This window comes from Syngnathus scovelli, chromosome 10 (genome assembly GCF_024217435.2).
Source record: "Syngnathus scovelli strain Florida chromosome 10, RoL_Ssco_1.2, whole genome shotgun sequence".
NCBI classification, from domain to species: Eukaryota; Metazoa; Chordata; class Actinopteri; order Syngnathiformes; family Syngnathidae; genus Syngnathus; species Syngnathus scovelli.
Window position 1 is genome coordinate 10,697,212 of NC_090856.1, and position 12,769 is coordinate 10,709,980.

Below are 12,769 nucleotides of genomic sequence, written 5' to 3' on the forward strand. Positions count from 1 at the left end.
AAATGGATGACATGTAACAATCAAATGTATCACCAAATATGTCCAAAGACAGATTTAAGGCAAACTTGTTGAGCAAATCAAAGTCAAAGTCAAAGTCAGCTTTATTGTCAATTTCTCCACATGCCAAAGACTGAAATTTCGTTCCCCCCTATCCCACGGTGACAAGACATGGCCCACAACAGACAAACACGTAAACAAGTATAACAACAGCGTGCTGAATAAATAATGAATAAATAACACAATAAATAAATAAATAAATAAGAGGAACAAAAAAAGGAGCAAGTGCGCGTACAGCAGACATTCCAGAAAAAGCGCAACAGTGCCGCACGCTACGCAGAAGGGGGTAGCGAGTTCAGGGTCCTAACAGCCTGGAGAAAGAAGCTGTTGGCGAGTCTGGTGGTGCGGGAGCGCAGGCTCCCGTACCTCTTCCCAGAGGGCAGAAGGTCAAACAAAGAGTGAGCCGGGTGACTCACATCTCTCGCAATCGAGGTTGCCTTGCGGGCGAGATGGGAGGTGTAAATGTCCTTCAGGGAGGGGAGCGAAGCACCAATAATCTTACCAGCCGTATTCACTATGCGCTGCAGGGCCTTCAAGTTCTGTTCAGTGCAGTTACCATCCCAGACAGCAATGCAACTGGTGAGGACGCTCTCAACGGTGCCACGGTAGAATGTAGACAGGACTGCCTGAGGAGCACATGCACGCCTGAGCTTCCGCAGGAAGTACAGGCGGCGCTGAGCTTTCTTTGCCAGTGACGAGGTGTTTGCGGACCAGGAGAGGTCCTCACTGATGTGCACCCCCAGGAACTTGGTGCAGCTCACCCTCTCCACCACAGCACCGTCGATGATCAGCGGCAGGTGTTTTGTGTGACCCTTCCGGAAGTCAACAACGATTTCCTTGGTCTTGTTGACGTTCAGCAGGAGGTTGTTGTCCCTGCACCACGTGGTCAGAAGGTCAACTTCCGACCTGTACCGAGTCTCGTCGCCCTTCGTGATGAGACCCACCAGAGTCGTGTCGTCAGCAAACTTCACTATGCGGTTGTCGCTGTAGGTCGCAGTGCAATCATGCGTTAGCAGGGTGAAGAGCAATGGACTGAGCACGCAGCCCTGGGGGGCCCCCGTGCTCAGCGTGATGCCGGCGGAGATTTTGTCGCCAACACGCACCACCTGAGGCCTCTGACAGAGGAAGTCCAGTAGCCAGTTGCAGAGGGAGGTACTGAGGCCCAGCTCGTCGAGTTTGCAGATGAGTCGCTGCGGCACAATGGTGTTGAAGGCAGAGCTGAAGTCCACAAACAGCAACCTCACATATGAGTCCTTTCTCTCCAGGTGGGTGAGGGCCGAGTGGAGGGCAGAGCAGATGGCATCCTCAGAAGACCGCTTGGCACGGTACGTGAACTGGAAAGGGTCAATGGTGGGGGGGAGAACGGATTTGATGTGCTCCATGACAAGCCGCTCAAAGCACTTCATGATGATGGGCGTCAGTGCCACGGGGCGGTAGTCATTGAAGCAGGACGGTGCAGGTTTCTTCGGCACAGGAACGATGGTGTCAGCCTTGAAACACGAGGGGACGATGGCCTGCTGCAGGGAAACGTTAAAGATGTCCGTGAAGACATCCGACAGCTCCCCAGCGCAGTCCTTCAGCGCTCGACCCGGGATGTTGTCAGGGCCCACCGCCTTACGGGTGTCAATAGCGGCAAGCGCCCTCCTCACACCGTCGGCAGAGAGGCGCAGGGGCTGCCCGTGTGGGGGGGGGAGTGTTCTTCAGCGGGCAAGTGCTGTTCTGGGCGTCGAAGCGAGCAAAGAAGCGGTTCAGATCGTTCAGCAGACGGACGTCGCCCTCACAGCTCCTCGGCGCGGGCTTGTAGTCCGTGATGGTCTGAATGCCCCGCCAAAGGCTACGTGCGTCCTTGCTGTCCTTGAAGTGGGTGGAGACCTTGCACGAGAACGCCTTCTTCCCTTCTTTGATGCCTCGGGACAGGTCGGCCCTCGCTGTCCTCAAGCCAGCCTCATCCCCCGCTCTGAAAGCCTTGTCCCTGGCCCTCAGCAGTCTGAGGACAGCCCCTGTCAGCCACGGCTTCCAGTTCGCGCGAGTGATGACGGATTTCGAGCAAGTCACGTCATCGATGCACTTCGTGATGTAAGACGCCAAAGTATTTATGACAAAGTATATTAGTATAAAGTATAGTATATGACAAAGAGTCAGTATACTCCTCTATGTCCGTCCGATCGTTGTAGGTGGCTGCCTGCTTAAACAAGTCCCAGTCAGTGGTGTCGAAGCAGTCACGAAGTGCATCGGAGGCACCCTCAGGCCACACCCGAACCCGCCTCCGAACCGGCCTGGATGCCTTCACCAATTGTCTGTATGCGGGCAAAAGCAAAACGGTGAGATGGTCAGAAAGCCCAAGATGGGGGAGGGGGGTGGCTTTGAAAGCTCCCTTTTGCGCAGAGTAGACTAGGTCCAGGAAGCTGTCTCCATGTGTCGGAAAAGTAACATGCTGGTGAAGCCTCGGGAAAACAGACTTCAGGTTCGCCAAAGCTCAATCAATCAGTCAGACGAGAATCTTGACATCACATTATGGGCTATTTTTATTTTCTTTTAACTCTGTTGGCCATTTGGACCACAACTCTCAAATCAACATGTTATCAAGCTGTAAATTATTGAAGCCGACAGCTTGCCGAAGAATGCTTTCTCATGCTCCATATGTCATATCAATACCTCGTCCACCCATAACTGGCAATCTGTGAGCTCTCCTCACAGTCTGCTGCAGTCTCCTCTGTCAATACAGATAATTAGAGCTATGGTTTTATAACTAATCCTTTCTTGACAAAAGGTTTACCAAATGCCTGCAAAAAGAAAAATACAGGTGAGTTCCGAGACTGAGAACAGAAGATGAGAATGATAATATGAGAATAACTCAAAGAATATGAACAAAAATATTATATGGAACACAATGTCATAAAAAAGGTCCTGGACAAGACAGCCTGAACAGTAGACGGTTGATCATACTGAAAAGTATACTTGAGATGAAGTGGTTCACAGTTTGAATGTATTCTGTGTAAGATGACAAAATTGGTGATACAGTAACAGCGCAACTGATAACGGCTTAAATTTTGTGTACTAATAAGAAATGTACGGTGTCACACTAATCATATTTTCCTGCGAAAACATCCATCCAATAAGAGTGATGTCTTGGGCGAGCGGCTTTAATGGAGCGGCCTTCTCTGACAAGTGAGCTGTCAAATCAAGCCTCGCTGCATGAAAAGGTTGCTACAAGAATCAATATTGCCTCAGCTGTCACTCATCCAGCAGGGGCTCTGCAGCCCTCCTGAAAGGAAGGCTCCTGTAGAATCACACGGCTTACTTTCGCAACCGTCATTAGGAACGTTATTCCTATATCATTTAAAAATGCAGCAATTAGCAGACAATACTGTGAAGATACAGAAAAAGCATAAAACAAATTGGACCTTTCACCTGCTATGGCCCAGGGGTATCAAACTAATTTTTGTTGCGGGCTGCATCGTAGTCATAGTTTCCTTCGGTGGGCCATTTTGACTGTCATCCCAAATAAACGTATGAACGCCTCATATTATATACAGTATAAGCTATGAAACAAACTGACAAAAAAATTCATTTTCAAATTAGATGAGTAAATCCATCCATCCATCCATTTTCTGTACCGCTTTGTCCCCACGGGGGTCGCGGGCGTGCTGGAGTCTATCCCAGCTGTCATCGGCAGTAGGTGGGGGACGCCCTGAACTGGTTGCCAGCTAATCGCAGGACACACAGAGATGAACAACCATCCTCACTCGCACTCACACCTAGCGGCAATTTGGAGTGCTCAATCGGCCTACCAAGCATGTTTTTTGGGATGCGGGAGGAAACCGGAGTGCCCGGAGAAAACCCACGCGTACACGGGAAGAACATGCAAACTCCGCACAGGGAGGGCCGGAGGTGGATTCGAACCCGCATCCTCCTAACTGTGAGGCGGACGTGCTAATCAGTGCGCCACTGAGCCGCCTTAGACGGAAATTTTTTTTTCAAATATTTTAAAAAGATGATTTTTAAAAATGAAAATTTGCAATTTTAGTAATGACACATGAATTTGATGCGCAATTTGTCGGCGGGCTGCATAAAATGACGTGGCGAGCCGTATCTGGCCCGCGGTCCTTGAGTTTGACACCTGTGTTAACTACGCAATCATCTGCAGTGAAACAATCATGCAATCTACTCGTCGCGGTGTTTGATATGAGGGACTTGACAATTATTTCAACTTTGCGATTGAGTCGGTCCACGCACTTCCGGTTCGGGGGACCGACCCACCGGTTGAGAATAGCTGATTTCCACAGAATAGCTGCTAGTCTCGTCAAGCAAGGTGAAGATTTTGAACTTTGTCGATGGACAGTTTCCCTAGCTGCTGACTTAAACAGATAGAACGGACGATGTATTGCTTATTACTGAAGGCAAGGCTGAGCAGTGGCTCATGGGAAATAAAACGCCGCTGCGTCCGATTGTACTCAGAACACTTGGGACAAAGAATTTTCACAATAAAGGCACAATATCGAATGGAAAACATATTTCACTTCTTGGGGGAAGGGAGCTGTGACTTGAACTGAAATATCTCCACTATAGCTTCCAATTACCTGTCAAACGCACATAGTATATGCCAATATGTCTCCCAAACAAAATGTGAAAATAGGACTGTGATTTTTTTGTTGTTGTTGTCGTACACCAGCTGAAGAAATTGTCATCAAAGCAAAGCAAACACTTGTGTCAGCGCTGAAACAAATGCGAAGCCTGACATCTCGACAGCGTTAGCGTTTCTGCTTGCACCCTGCTGTCTCTTTACCCACAGCCATTTTTGTCATATTTCGGCTAAATCTATAATGTGACATCTACCTGACGCAGCCGAGCCCAAATGAAACTTTCAATAACGACGGCTGCTGCTTATGTGACAACCTCCTGACTGTGCCGCAGTAAATCCTCCTATATGCATGCATGTGGCAGAAAGTCTCAGGGGGTTTTCCCGCCATGCATCGAAATCTTCCCGCCCCCTCCTTACCTCTCCATCTGTTCATTTTCATATCATGTTAAGGCTTGCTACTAAATCTGCACTTTTCCCGCAGCAGCTGCTTCTGTTGCCGTTTTCATTGCGCTTATGAACAGCATTAGTGGCGTGAGGTTCGCACTTAATTGCATCGTTCGTTACAATTTGAGAGAAACTTGAAATAGGATATTGCAACATTTTATAATTCTACTTCTTATGGTGCTGTATCATGAACCTGTGGGTGGTTCTCAGAAAGTGGGGTCCAACCAGATGTTTAAATGCAGACTCACCTATTTTCTTCCCTTTATAATCACTCACCAGACTTCACTGCTTGTCAAATAAAAAACACGACTGAGATTCGTGCTGTCTCTTGGGTGTCAATGCGTTGAGTCAGCTGAAAACAAAACAAGGTCCATTGCAGGCCCAGCGCAGAGTGGAAGCACTCGAAAGTGTCGGCGAGCGGCCATCTGTGCCCGCGGCGGCGGCCGACACAGCTGCAGACGGCCTCCATTCATCACCGCTGACAGGCTGCAGATCCGCTGATTCGTCGGCTGGCGGAAGGGTGCCGTGCCAGCGCGTGGGGGCGAGTCTCTGACCAAGCTTGTGAAGGCGATGGCGACCGCTGCGTATTTCCTTCCGGAGCAATTGACAGTTTCACCTTTTCCACCTCCGCAGCTTGCCAAATGACCTGTTGGCTCAGCGCGGCGAGGATTTAACCTTTTGAACAAGCCCACCAACGGCTCAAATCTGCAATTTCTGCAGTGAGGTCTGCATGCTTTACCACGGGGGGACTTAAGTGGTGCGCCCAACACCGTTTAGAACATCCACAGCAAAATGCTACCAATTCTAAACTACAAATCGAATAAAGCAGGTTGTGAGGGCAGAAAAATGCGAACTTGGCGAGATCCGAACGATGCTCTGTGTTATCTTCAGCCCTCATCAGTGGCTAAGCGCCTCTGGCACACAGCTGCTTGGCTGGCATGACATGAAAAGTCCAGAGCGCGCAAATCTACTTTGGAAAAGAGCCCAAATGCAGCTACGGATCTCACATGTGTCAGTCCGGAGATGACGTCAGCGAAAGGATTAAACAGTGATTTCATAAAATACATTAATCACAGCTTAACAGTTCAAAGTACCAAACATTCATTTCTCAGTTTTTTTTCCAAACTGTGTGTGTCCCTGATAACTTACAGTACGTTGATGCCGGTTTATCATTTGAGTTAGAATATGACAGCTGACATCTTTTGTCTGCCCAAAATAATATTTGCTAACGTCGCAGAAAGGCCAACAAATTGCTGGTCGACCGAGAATGATTCCCTCAAGAAAGTTTCTAACTCAGCAGAGATACCAAATTGATTCTGCAAAAAGGGTAGAAGAGAGCAGCTGTGACAGAGTCTTGTTAATTGATAGAAAGGTACGGTTACCAATGTCAACATGAGAGAGTTGGCAATTAATTAGTATTTAGTTCAAACCACACAACAGATGTGCTGTGTTGGGTCCCACCACCCATCTGCTACATGCCGTCACAATTCCTTACAGGTCCAACAGCTATTAACAACTACCTTGTAAAGTGTCTTTCGAAGTCAAAATATTTGGCAACGAGTGCTATCTGTGCAACATTTATCCGCTCAATTCGAACTTGGTAGCAGCCAAGAACTACAGCTAGGTGCGACCCATTAGCTAGCTCCTCCTCCTAGTACCAAACTTTTGTCTTTTTGAAGTTTTGCAGGATGTGGAAAAGTGCTGAGAACGTGCTGAGAAGCAAAAACATCATTTACGGAGGCAAAAGGAGATTCATGGAATGTCTCCCGCATCTTGCTTGCGCTGGCCTAGATACGATTCGAATCGGAGCAGGGAGCCCAGCCCCTCTGAAACCTCTTGGTCTGAAACCAAATAAGGAATCCTCCTCTGTGGTTTCTGTCGAGACGCTACTGGGCCATTTTAGGAGATCCCAAGTCCGGCACACACTCTTTGAAATGCCGAGACGTCATGAAAGCAGAGCGCGGAAATGATGACAAAGACAAATGCGAGCAGAAGGAAATAAATTGAGCATTGCAAGTGTGTGTTGTAGCGTCTTCCCTGATGGTTTAAAAATAAACTCGGCCGAAGGACTCATGAGAGAGAGAGCTAAGGAAGCGGGAACTGTTCTTTGAAGCAACCGTCCTTGCTCGAGCTCCTTTGTCTCATCTCAGGGTTGGACTTTAATGAGGCAAATGGTACAAGGGCCAAGATAGCAGACTCAAATGTGTTGACATGTCAATTAAAAACGCCACGTTGGTTTTGCAATCAATCTCGTCCTCATCCGGTGTGTTGATTTCATTCATGAGTGACTCTCTCTTAACCCTGACTGAGCGGCATCAAGTGTGGCAACAGATGAAAGAGCAACGCACTCGCCCTTCCCTTTGGTGAAAGTTGCTGAGAAAAGTTTGCTCATTAAGCAGTCTCAGCGGGCCGAGGTCGACGGAAGCGGGCGGAGCGATGGGAGGAGAGCGCTGAGGTCGTTAGCCACGCACTTGAAAGGCGGCCGGCAAAAAACTGTCACTGCTGCGCCATCCAGATTGGAGATGGTCCTGACAGCAAAGGCTGAAGGAGCGTGGCCGTGCTCGAGCTTCATTAAAAGAGCGCCATTCCAGCTCTTTACGCCTTGTTAATCTTGCATGTCTTCACAGCTCCTTCACGTCCTGACTGTTCTCCCTTGCGGTTATTATGTTCAGTTTCTGTGACCTCCAGAAATAGCCCCCCACCCCTAAAACCCACGCAAATATAAAGCTGCTAAAATCACACTGAACATCTTGCTCTCTTGATGTCCTTCATGTAATCCAGTTCTTGAAAGTGTTGACAACATCAGGAAAAGTGAGGTGTGGAAACAGCACCTCTGCAGGTGTGTTGATGCTGACGCTGCAAGAGGAGCTCATTATCAGCAAACGGCATGCGAGAAACCATACTTTTTTCCCCCTGTTTCTCATTCTTGCATTCATGAGCTGCTAAGCGCTAACAATATGGAACAGGTGTGTTGTTTTCAATAAATCTTCCCATGAACCCAACGTAGTGTGTAAAGACAAACAATTTGTTTTTATTTATTTTTCATAAATAAAAACAAATTGTTTGCCAACCGGGTCAATTGTACAAGGTTCCACTGTCTATTGTTTGATCTTTATTCATTTGAATAAAACAGAGGAATAATTAAGCGCTTCTGAAACACATCTGGGAAGTACAACTAGTGAATGATGTCATTGTGTTGAGCCGTTGTTTGGCTAATGTCTCGAGGTGCTCATCCACTGCAACTTCAAATCAGAGAGCATTCTTACTGCACCCCTCTTGCAAAAAAAAAAAAAAAATGTGATCCTCAGCAACGGAGGGACTCATTATTGCTCCCTGCCTGGCTCGCGGTTGAATAATTAGCTTATTAGGAAGACATCTTCCACCAAAAGCTGGCAAGTTCGCACTCCACTCGTGGACATATCTGGCGTGCGATTTGCTACCAGACAAAAACAAAACGGCCTTACTGTAGCTCCATTTAATGCATTTGCAACACTTTAAAAATCAAATGACAAAATAAATAAATAAATGACTAAATAAATAAATAAATGACTAAATAAATAAATAAATAAATAAATAAATAAATAAATAAATAAATAAATAAATAAATAAATAAATAAATACACACGCACAACTCCTTTTGGTTCCGCTTCACAATGATGTGTCAGTGTGCGTTGAACCATCAAGTCTGCAGATGTCGTTGCGGAATATATCAAAGTCTTATATCTCACTCCTTATTGCTTGGATTCTGATCACTTGCAGTTGCAAGATGAAAAATGTGCAGGCACAGCTTGACTCCCCTGAGAATCGCTCCTCATTATCTAAGAAGCTCTTTACATTCGACTGCTGAGCTCATTACTGACGGAAGAGCAGAAGTGAGCGGCGGAGATAAACAGGGGCAGAGAGAGAGTGTGTGTGTGTGTGCGTGCGTGTGTGTGTGTGTGTGTGTGTGCGCGTGTGCGTGTGTGCGTGTGTGTGTGTGTGTGTGTGTGTGTGTGTGTGTGTGCGTGCGTGTGTGTGTGTGTGTGTGTGTGTGTGTGTGTGTGTGTGCGTGTGTGTGTGTGTGTGTGTGTGTGTGTGTGCGTGAGACGTCTATCGATTTTTCATGGGCGCTGCAATTTTTGGACAAAAATGAAATGTCATCCAATATGATTAAACATCTGCTACACTACGCATTTGTTGAATGGAAATGCGTTTTAGTTCATTTGTCGCAGTGACAGCGAGCACCTCGGCTTTCGGCAGTCTTCAGACTTGCTCGAACTCATTCAATGACTCTGCTAGATGAGAGTCGCCTCCTTCCCGCTGCCTTCGGCTAGAAACGCCAAAATATGAAAAGACAATGACAGCCGGAAGTTGATTTGTAACAACACCACAGCCAAGAATCAGTACTTGCACCTGCAGTAGTTGTTGTTGTTCCTGCTTGGTGCCTGCATCTCCACCAACAAAATGAAACAGCAAATGGATTTGATCAAGTCACGTCTGCAGGCATCATAAGAAAAATCGTCTGAACCCGATTATTAACGACTACAAAAGTCAATTGAAATGAAAAAACAAAGGCACGGAGAAGCAAATTTCATGCACACGCATATTTCACACTTTGAGAAGTTCCCAAGAAATGTCCTCAATCCACTTTACACTGTATTACATTTTTGGGGTAGAGTCCCATTATTCTGTCCTTCCGCCCACAAAATCTGTGGTCGCTGGAAAATGATTCCCCCCTCACAACAGGAGATCAGTGGGCATAAAAGATAAATGACAGTGGCGGCTTCAGCAATTTCCAAACTCTAGGAGGGAAGAAAAAAAAAGTCATTTGTGCCGGGGTTTTTCCTATTACCAAAGAATGATACCCAACATTTCCAGGAAAGTCTTGCAATGTTTCACTTTGGCATTTGGATAATTGGCCTGTGAAATCGCTAGCTGTGTTTTAGAAATTAAAGGATTTGAAATGCATTGCTCTGTGCTCTTTTCAGAGGAAAACAATTTTCTGCATCAGCAGAAAATCTTTATCCAGGTGACATTTAAAAATACAGTAGAATTTTTCAATGAATTTTTAGAATTTTCATGCAGCCCCCCCTCCCAAAAAAGTCACTACGTCACCATTGGGAGGACAAAGAAGCCAAAAGAAGACTCTCCTCCTCTCCACCCTTCCTGTTCATCATGAAAACCTCCAAACACTTGCTGGGTCAATCACTCTCAATCAACTAATTGCTGAGTGCTCGCAGCACAACAGGAGGAGCTTTGTGAAAATTGCACCTTTGCGCCATAATCAAAGTGAGCGGAATAAGCGCCACAGCCCAAATAGCAAAATATTTTTCAAATGTAAATGATCATTTCATTTGTGCCTTGTTTCTTTTCACTCTAACATACGTGGGTAGGTCTCCGTGGCAAAACGCACTGCAAATTGATTCCTTATTACAGACATGCATCATAAAAAAAATGATTATGAATCAAATTCAGCTTCTGTTGTGTAAATGGGGCAGACAACGGGAGAGGCAATTAGCAAATTTGAGCAAAGTTTTGGCAGGTGGTGTCCACACCCCGTTAGCCTCTCCTCATCCTTTCTGGCCATAGCCAGCTGCACTGGACATAAAAACAAACACAAAATTCCAGTCAGGTGCACCGACTGCCTCATACTAGGCGGCAGGAAACTGTCCTTTTTTTTTTTTTTTACTGAAGGAATGGGGTCGAAATACAAAAGGTCCTACCTAGCTACAAGAACAGATATGCTCAAACCTCATTGAATAAAGTTCATAAGCAGAAAAGTACATTCATATATTAAATCTGTAGAAACAAAATAAAAGAAACACTTTAAGCTTATAATTATACCTACACACTAAATCAATAAAGAAGACATAACTAGACATTTTTGATAAATGGTAATGAGAAAGGTTTTTATAACTTTATGATCTGATATATATTTCTGAGCACTTTGAAATAAAAATAAATGACTTTTGATATATTGCCTAAATAGCTAAATGACCCTTAAGGAACTGTGTAATGCATGCCTGATGTTTTTTCTCTAAATCATGGACACGGCCAGAGTCGTCTTGACCGTTCAGTACTTGATTGTATCTTATGTTTTGACTAATGCTAGACGCCAGTTTTTGATTACTACTGAACGCTCTGCACAGAGGGAAATATTTTGCCTAACAAAGAAAAGATAGAAGTTGGAAGCATGATTAAACTAAGAATATAATGACGTAAGCAAAGACATGAAATATCAAAAGAACAAACTTTACATAGTCAGGGAACAGCAATAAATTAATGATGTCACAGCCAAAAGCTAACATAATTTCGTACAAAATGACAAAATTGAAAGAATGAGGTACGACAGTGTATGTCCAAGATTGGAGAAGAATGTTCACAGGAAGGTCACGTGGAGATAAAACCAGCAGGTGCCAGAGGGAGCCAGCCAAGGACTCGGCCAAAGATGATCGCCAAGGCTGAAAGACGGGATGGAAGACAACAGCCCCCACACACGCCGAATCGCCCATAACCAGCACCCACTCCCATGGCGAACTTGCCCCACCCCAAAGACTCATCACCCATCAAACTCGGCCCACACTGGCATGTGCAGCTGAAATAAGCTAACCAAAGAACCTTGAACGTTGCCTTTTCTGAATGGAGACTTTCCCCTCTTGAAGGGCCCAGCGCTGTATTGTACTTTCCTGAAAACAGAACTTTTTGAACAACAATTGTGATTGAACTCAACCAACCTGTGTAAGTTTAATTTCTGCTTCAGTGTCTTAGCATTTTCCTAAATCTGAAGAAATCAAACGAGCACGCAGATAACGCGCTCCCTAAATTGTGGACAAAATCCAACAATACCAATAAAAACATGTTCATGTTGTGCATCAATGTGCGTGTCTTTGTTGAGTCCTCCCGCCTCCCCTCCCCAAATCTTCACTGTGCTCTATTAAAGTTTGCCAACAAATATAGTTTTGGGAATGATAACCAAAACTTTGCTTTCATTGGACGATAACACATTTTCCAAAATGCATTTGGGAGATTTGAAGTCTGTTTGGATGTTGTTTTTTCGAAGATAAGGCATCCATCCCCGTCCGCGATTATCAAACTTAATCCCGCAAGCGGCGTGCCAGCAGATGGTTTGTTGAAGCTCTCCTTTCTCTACTTTTTCATTTTCTGCACGAGCAACTCAAACAGGCTGCGACTCGGTTTTTTGTTTGCAACCGCCTTTGTCCTGCATCCTTACTCTTGTGAGTATGAGTATTGTAAAACTGTATGCAGGATTTGAGTTGAGTTGACGATGGTTTCGTGGGGAATCGATGCGGCCGGATGATATCTTTGCGGTAAATTAGAATTTTCTGGCTGGAACAGCGTCTTTGCCAGATGCTAACGTGCCAACGTAGCTTTCCGCGCCGACGGTTGACGAATTGGAGATGAAACATTCTCGCTGCCGAAGCGAATCTAATTTGCTAAAGTGCAAATGGAGATGTTTGGGAATTGCTGGAACAGTGCCTGTGCTTTCCAGAATATGACAGCTTTAGTCTTGTGCTTTTCTGAGAGTAATTGGACGAGAAGAAAGTCACAAGGGAATTGCAAATGATAGGCAGCAAGAGAAATGTGACATTGTGGAGAAAACGATGAGGGAAATCCCGATGGGAGCAAAGAAAATGTTCAACTTTTGCAACATCATGTTCAAGCAATTTGAACATTGGAGGTGTTGGA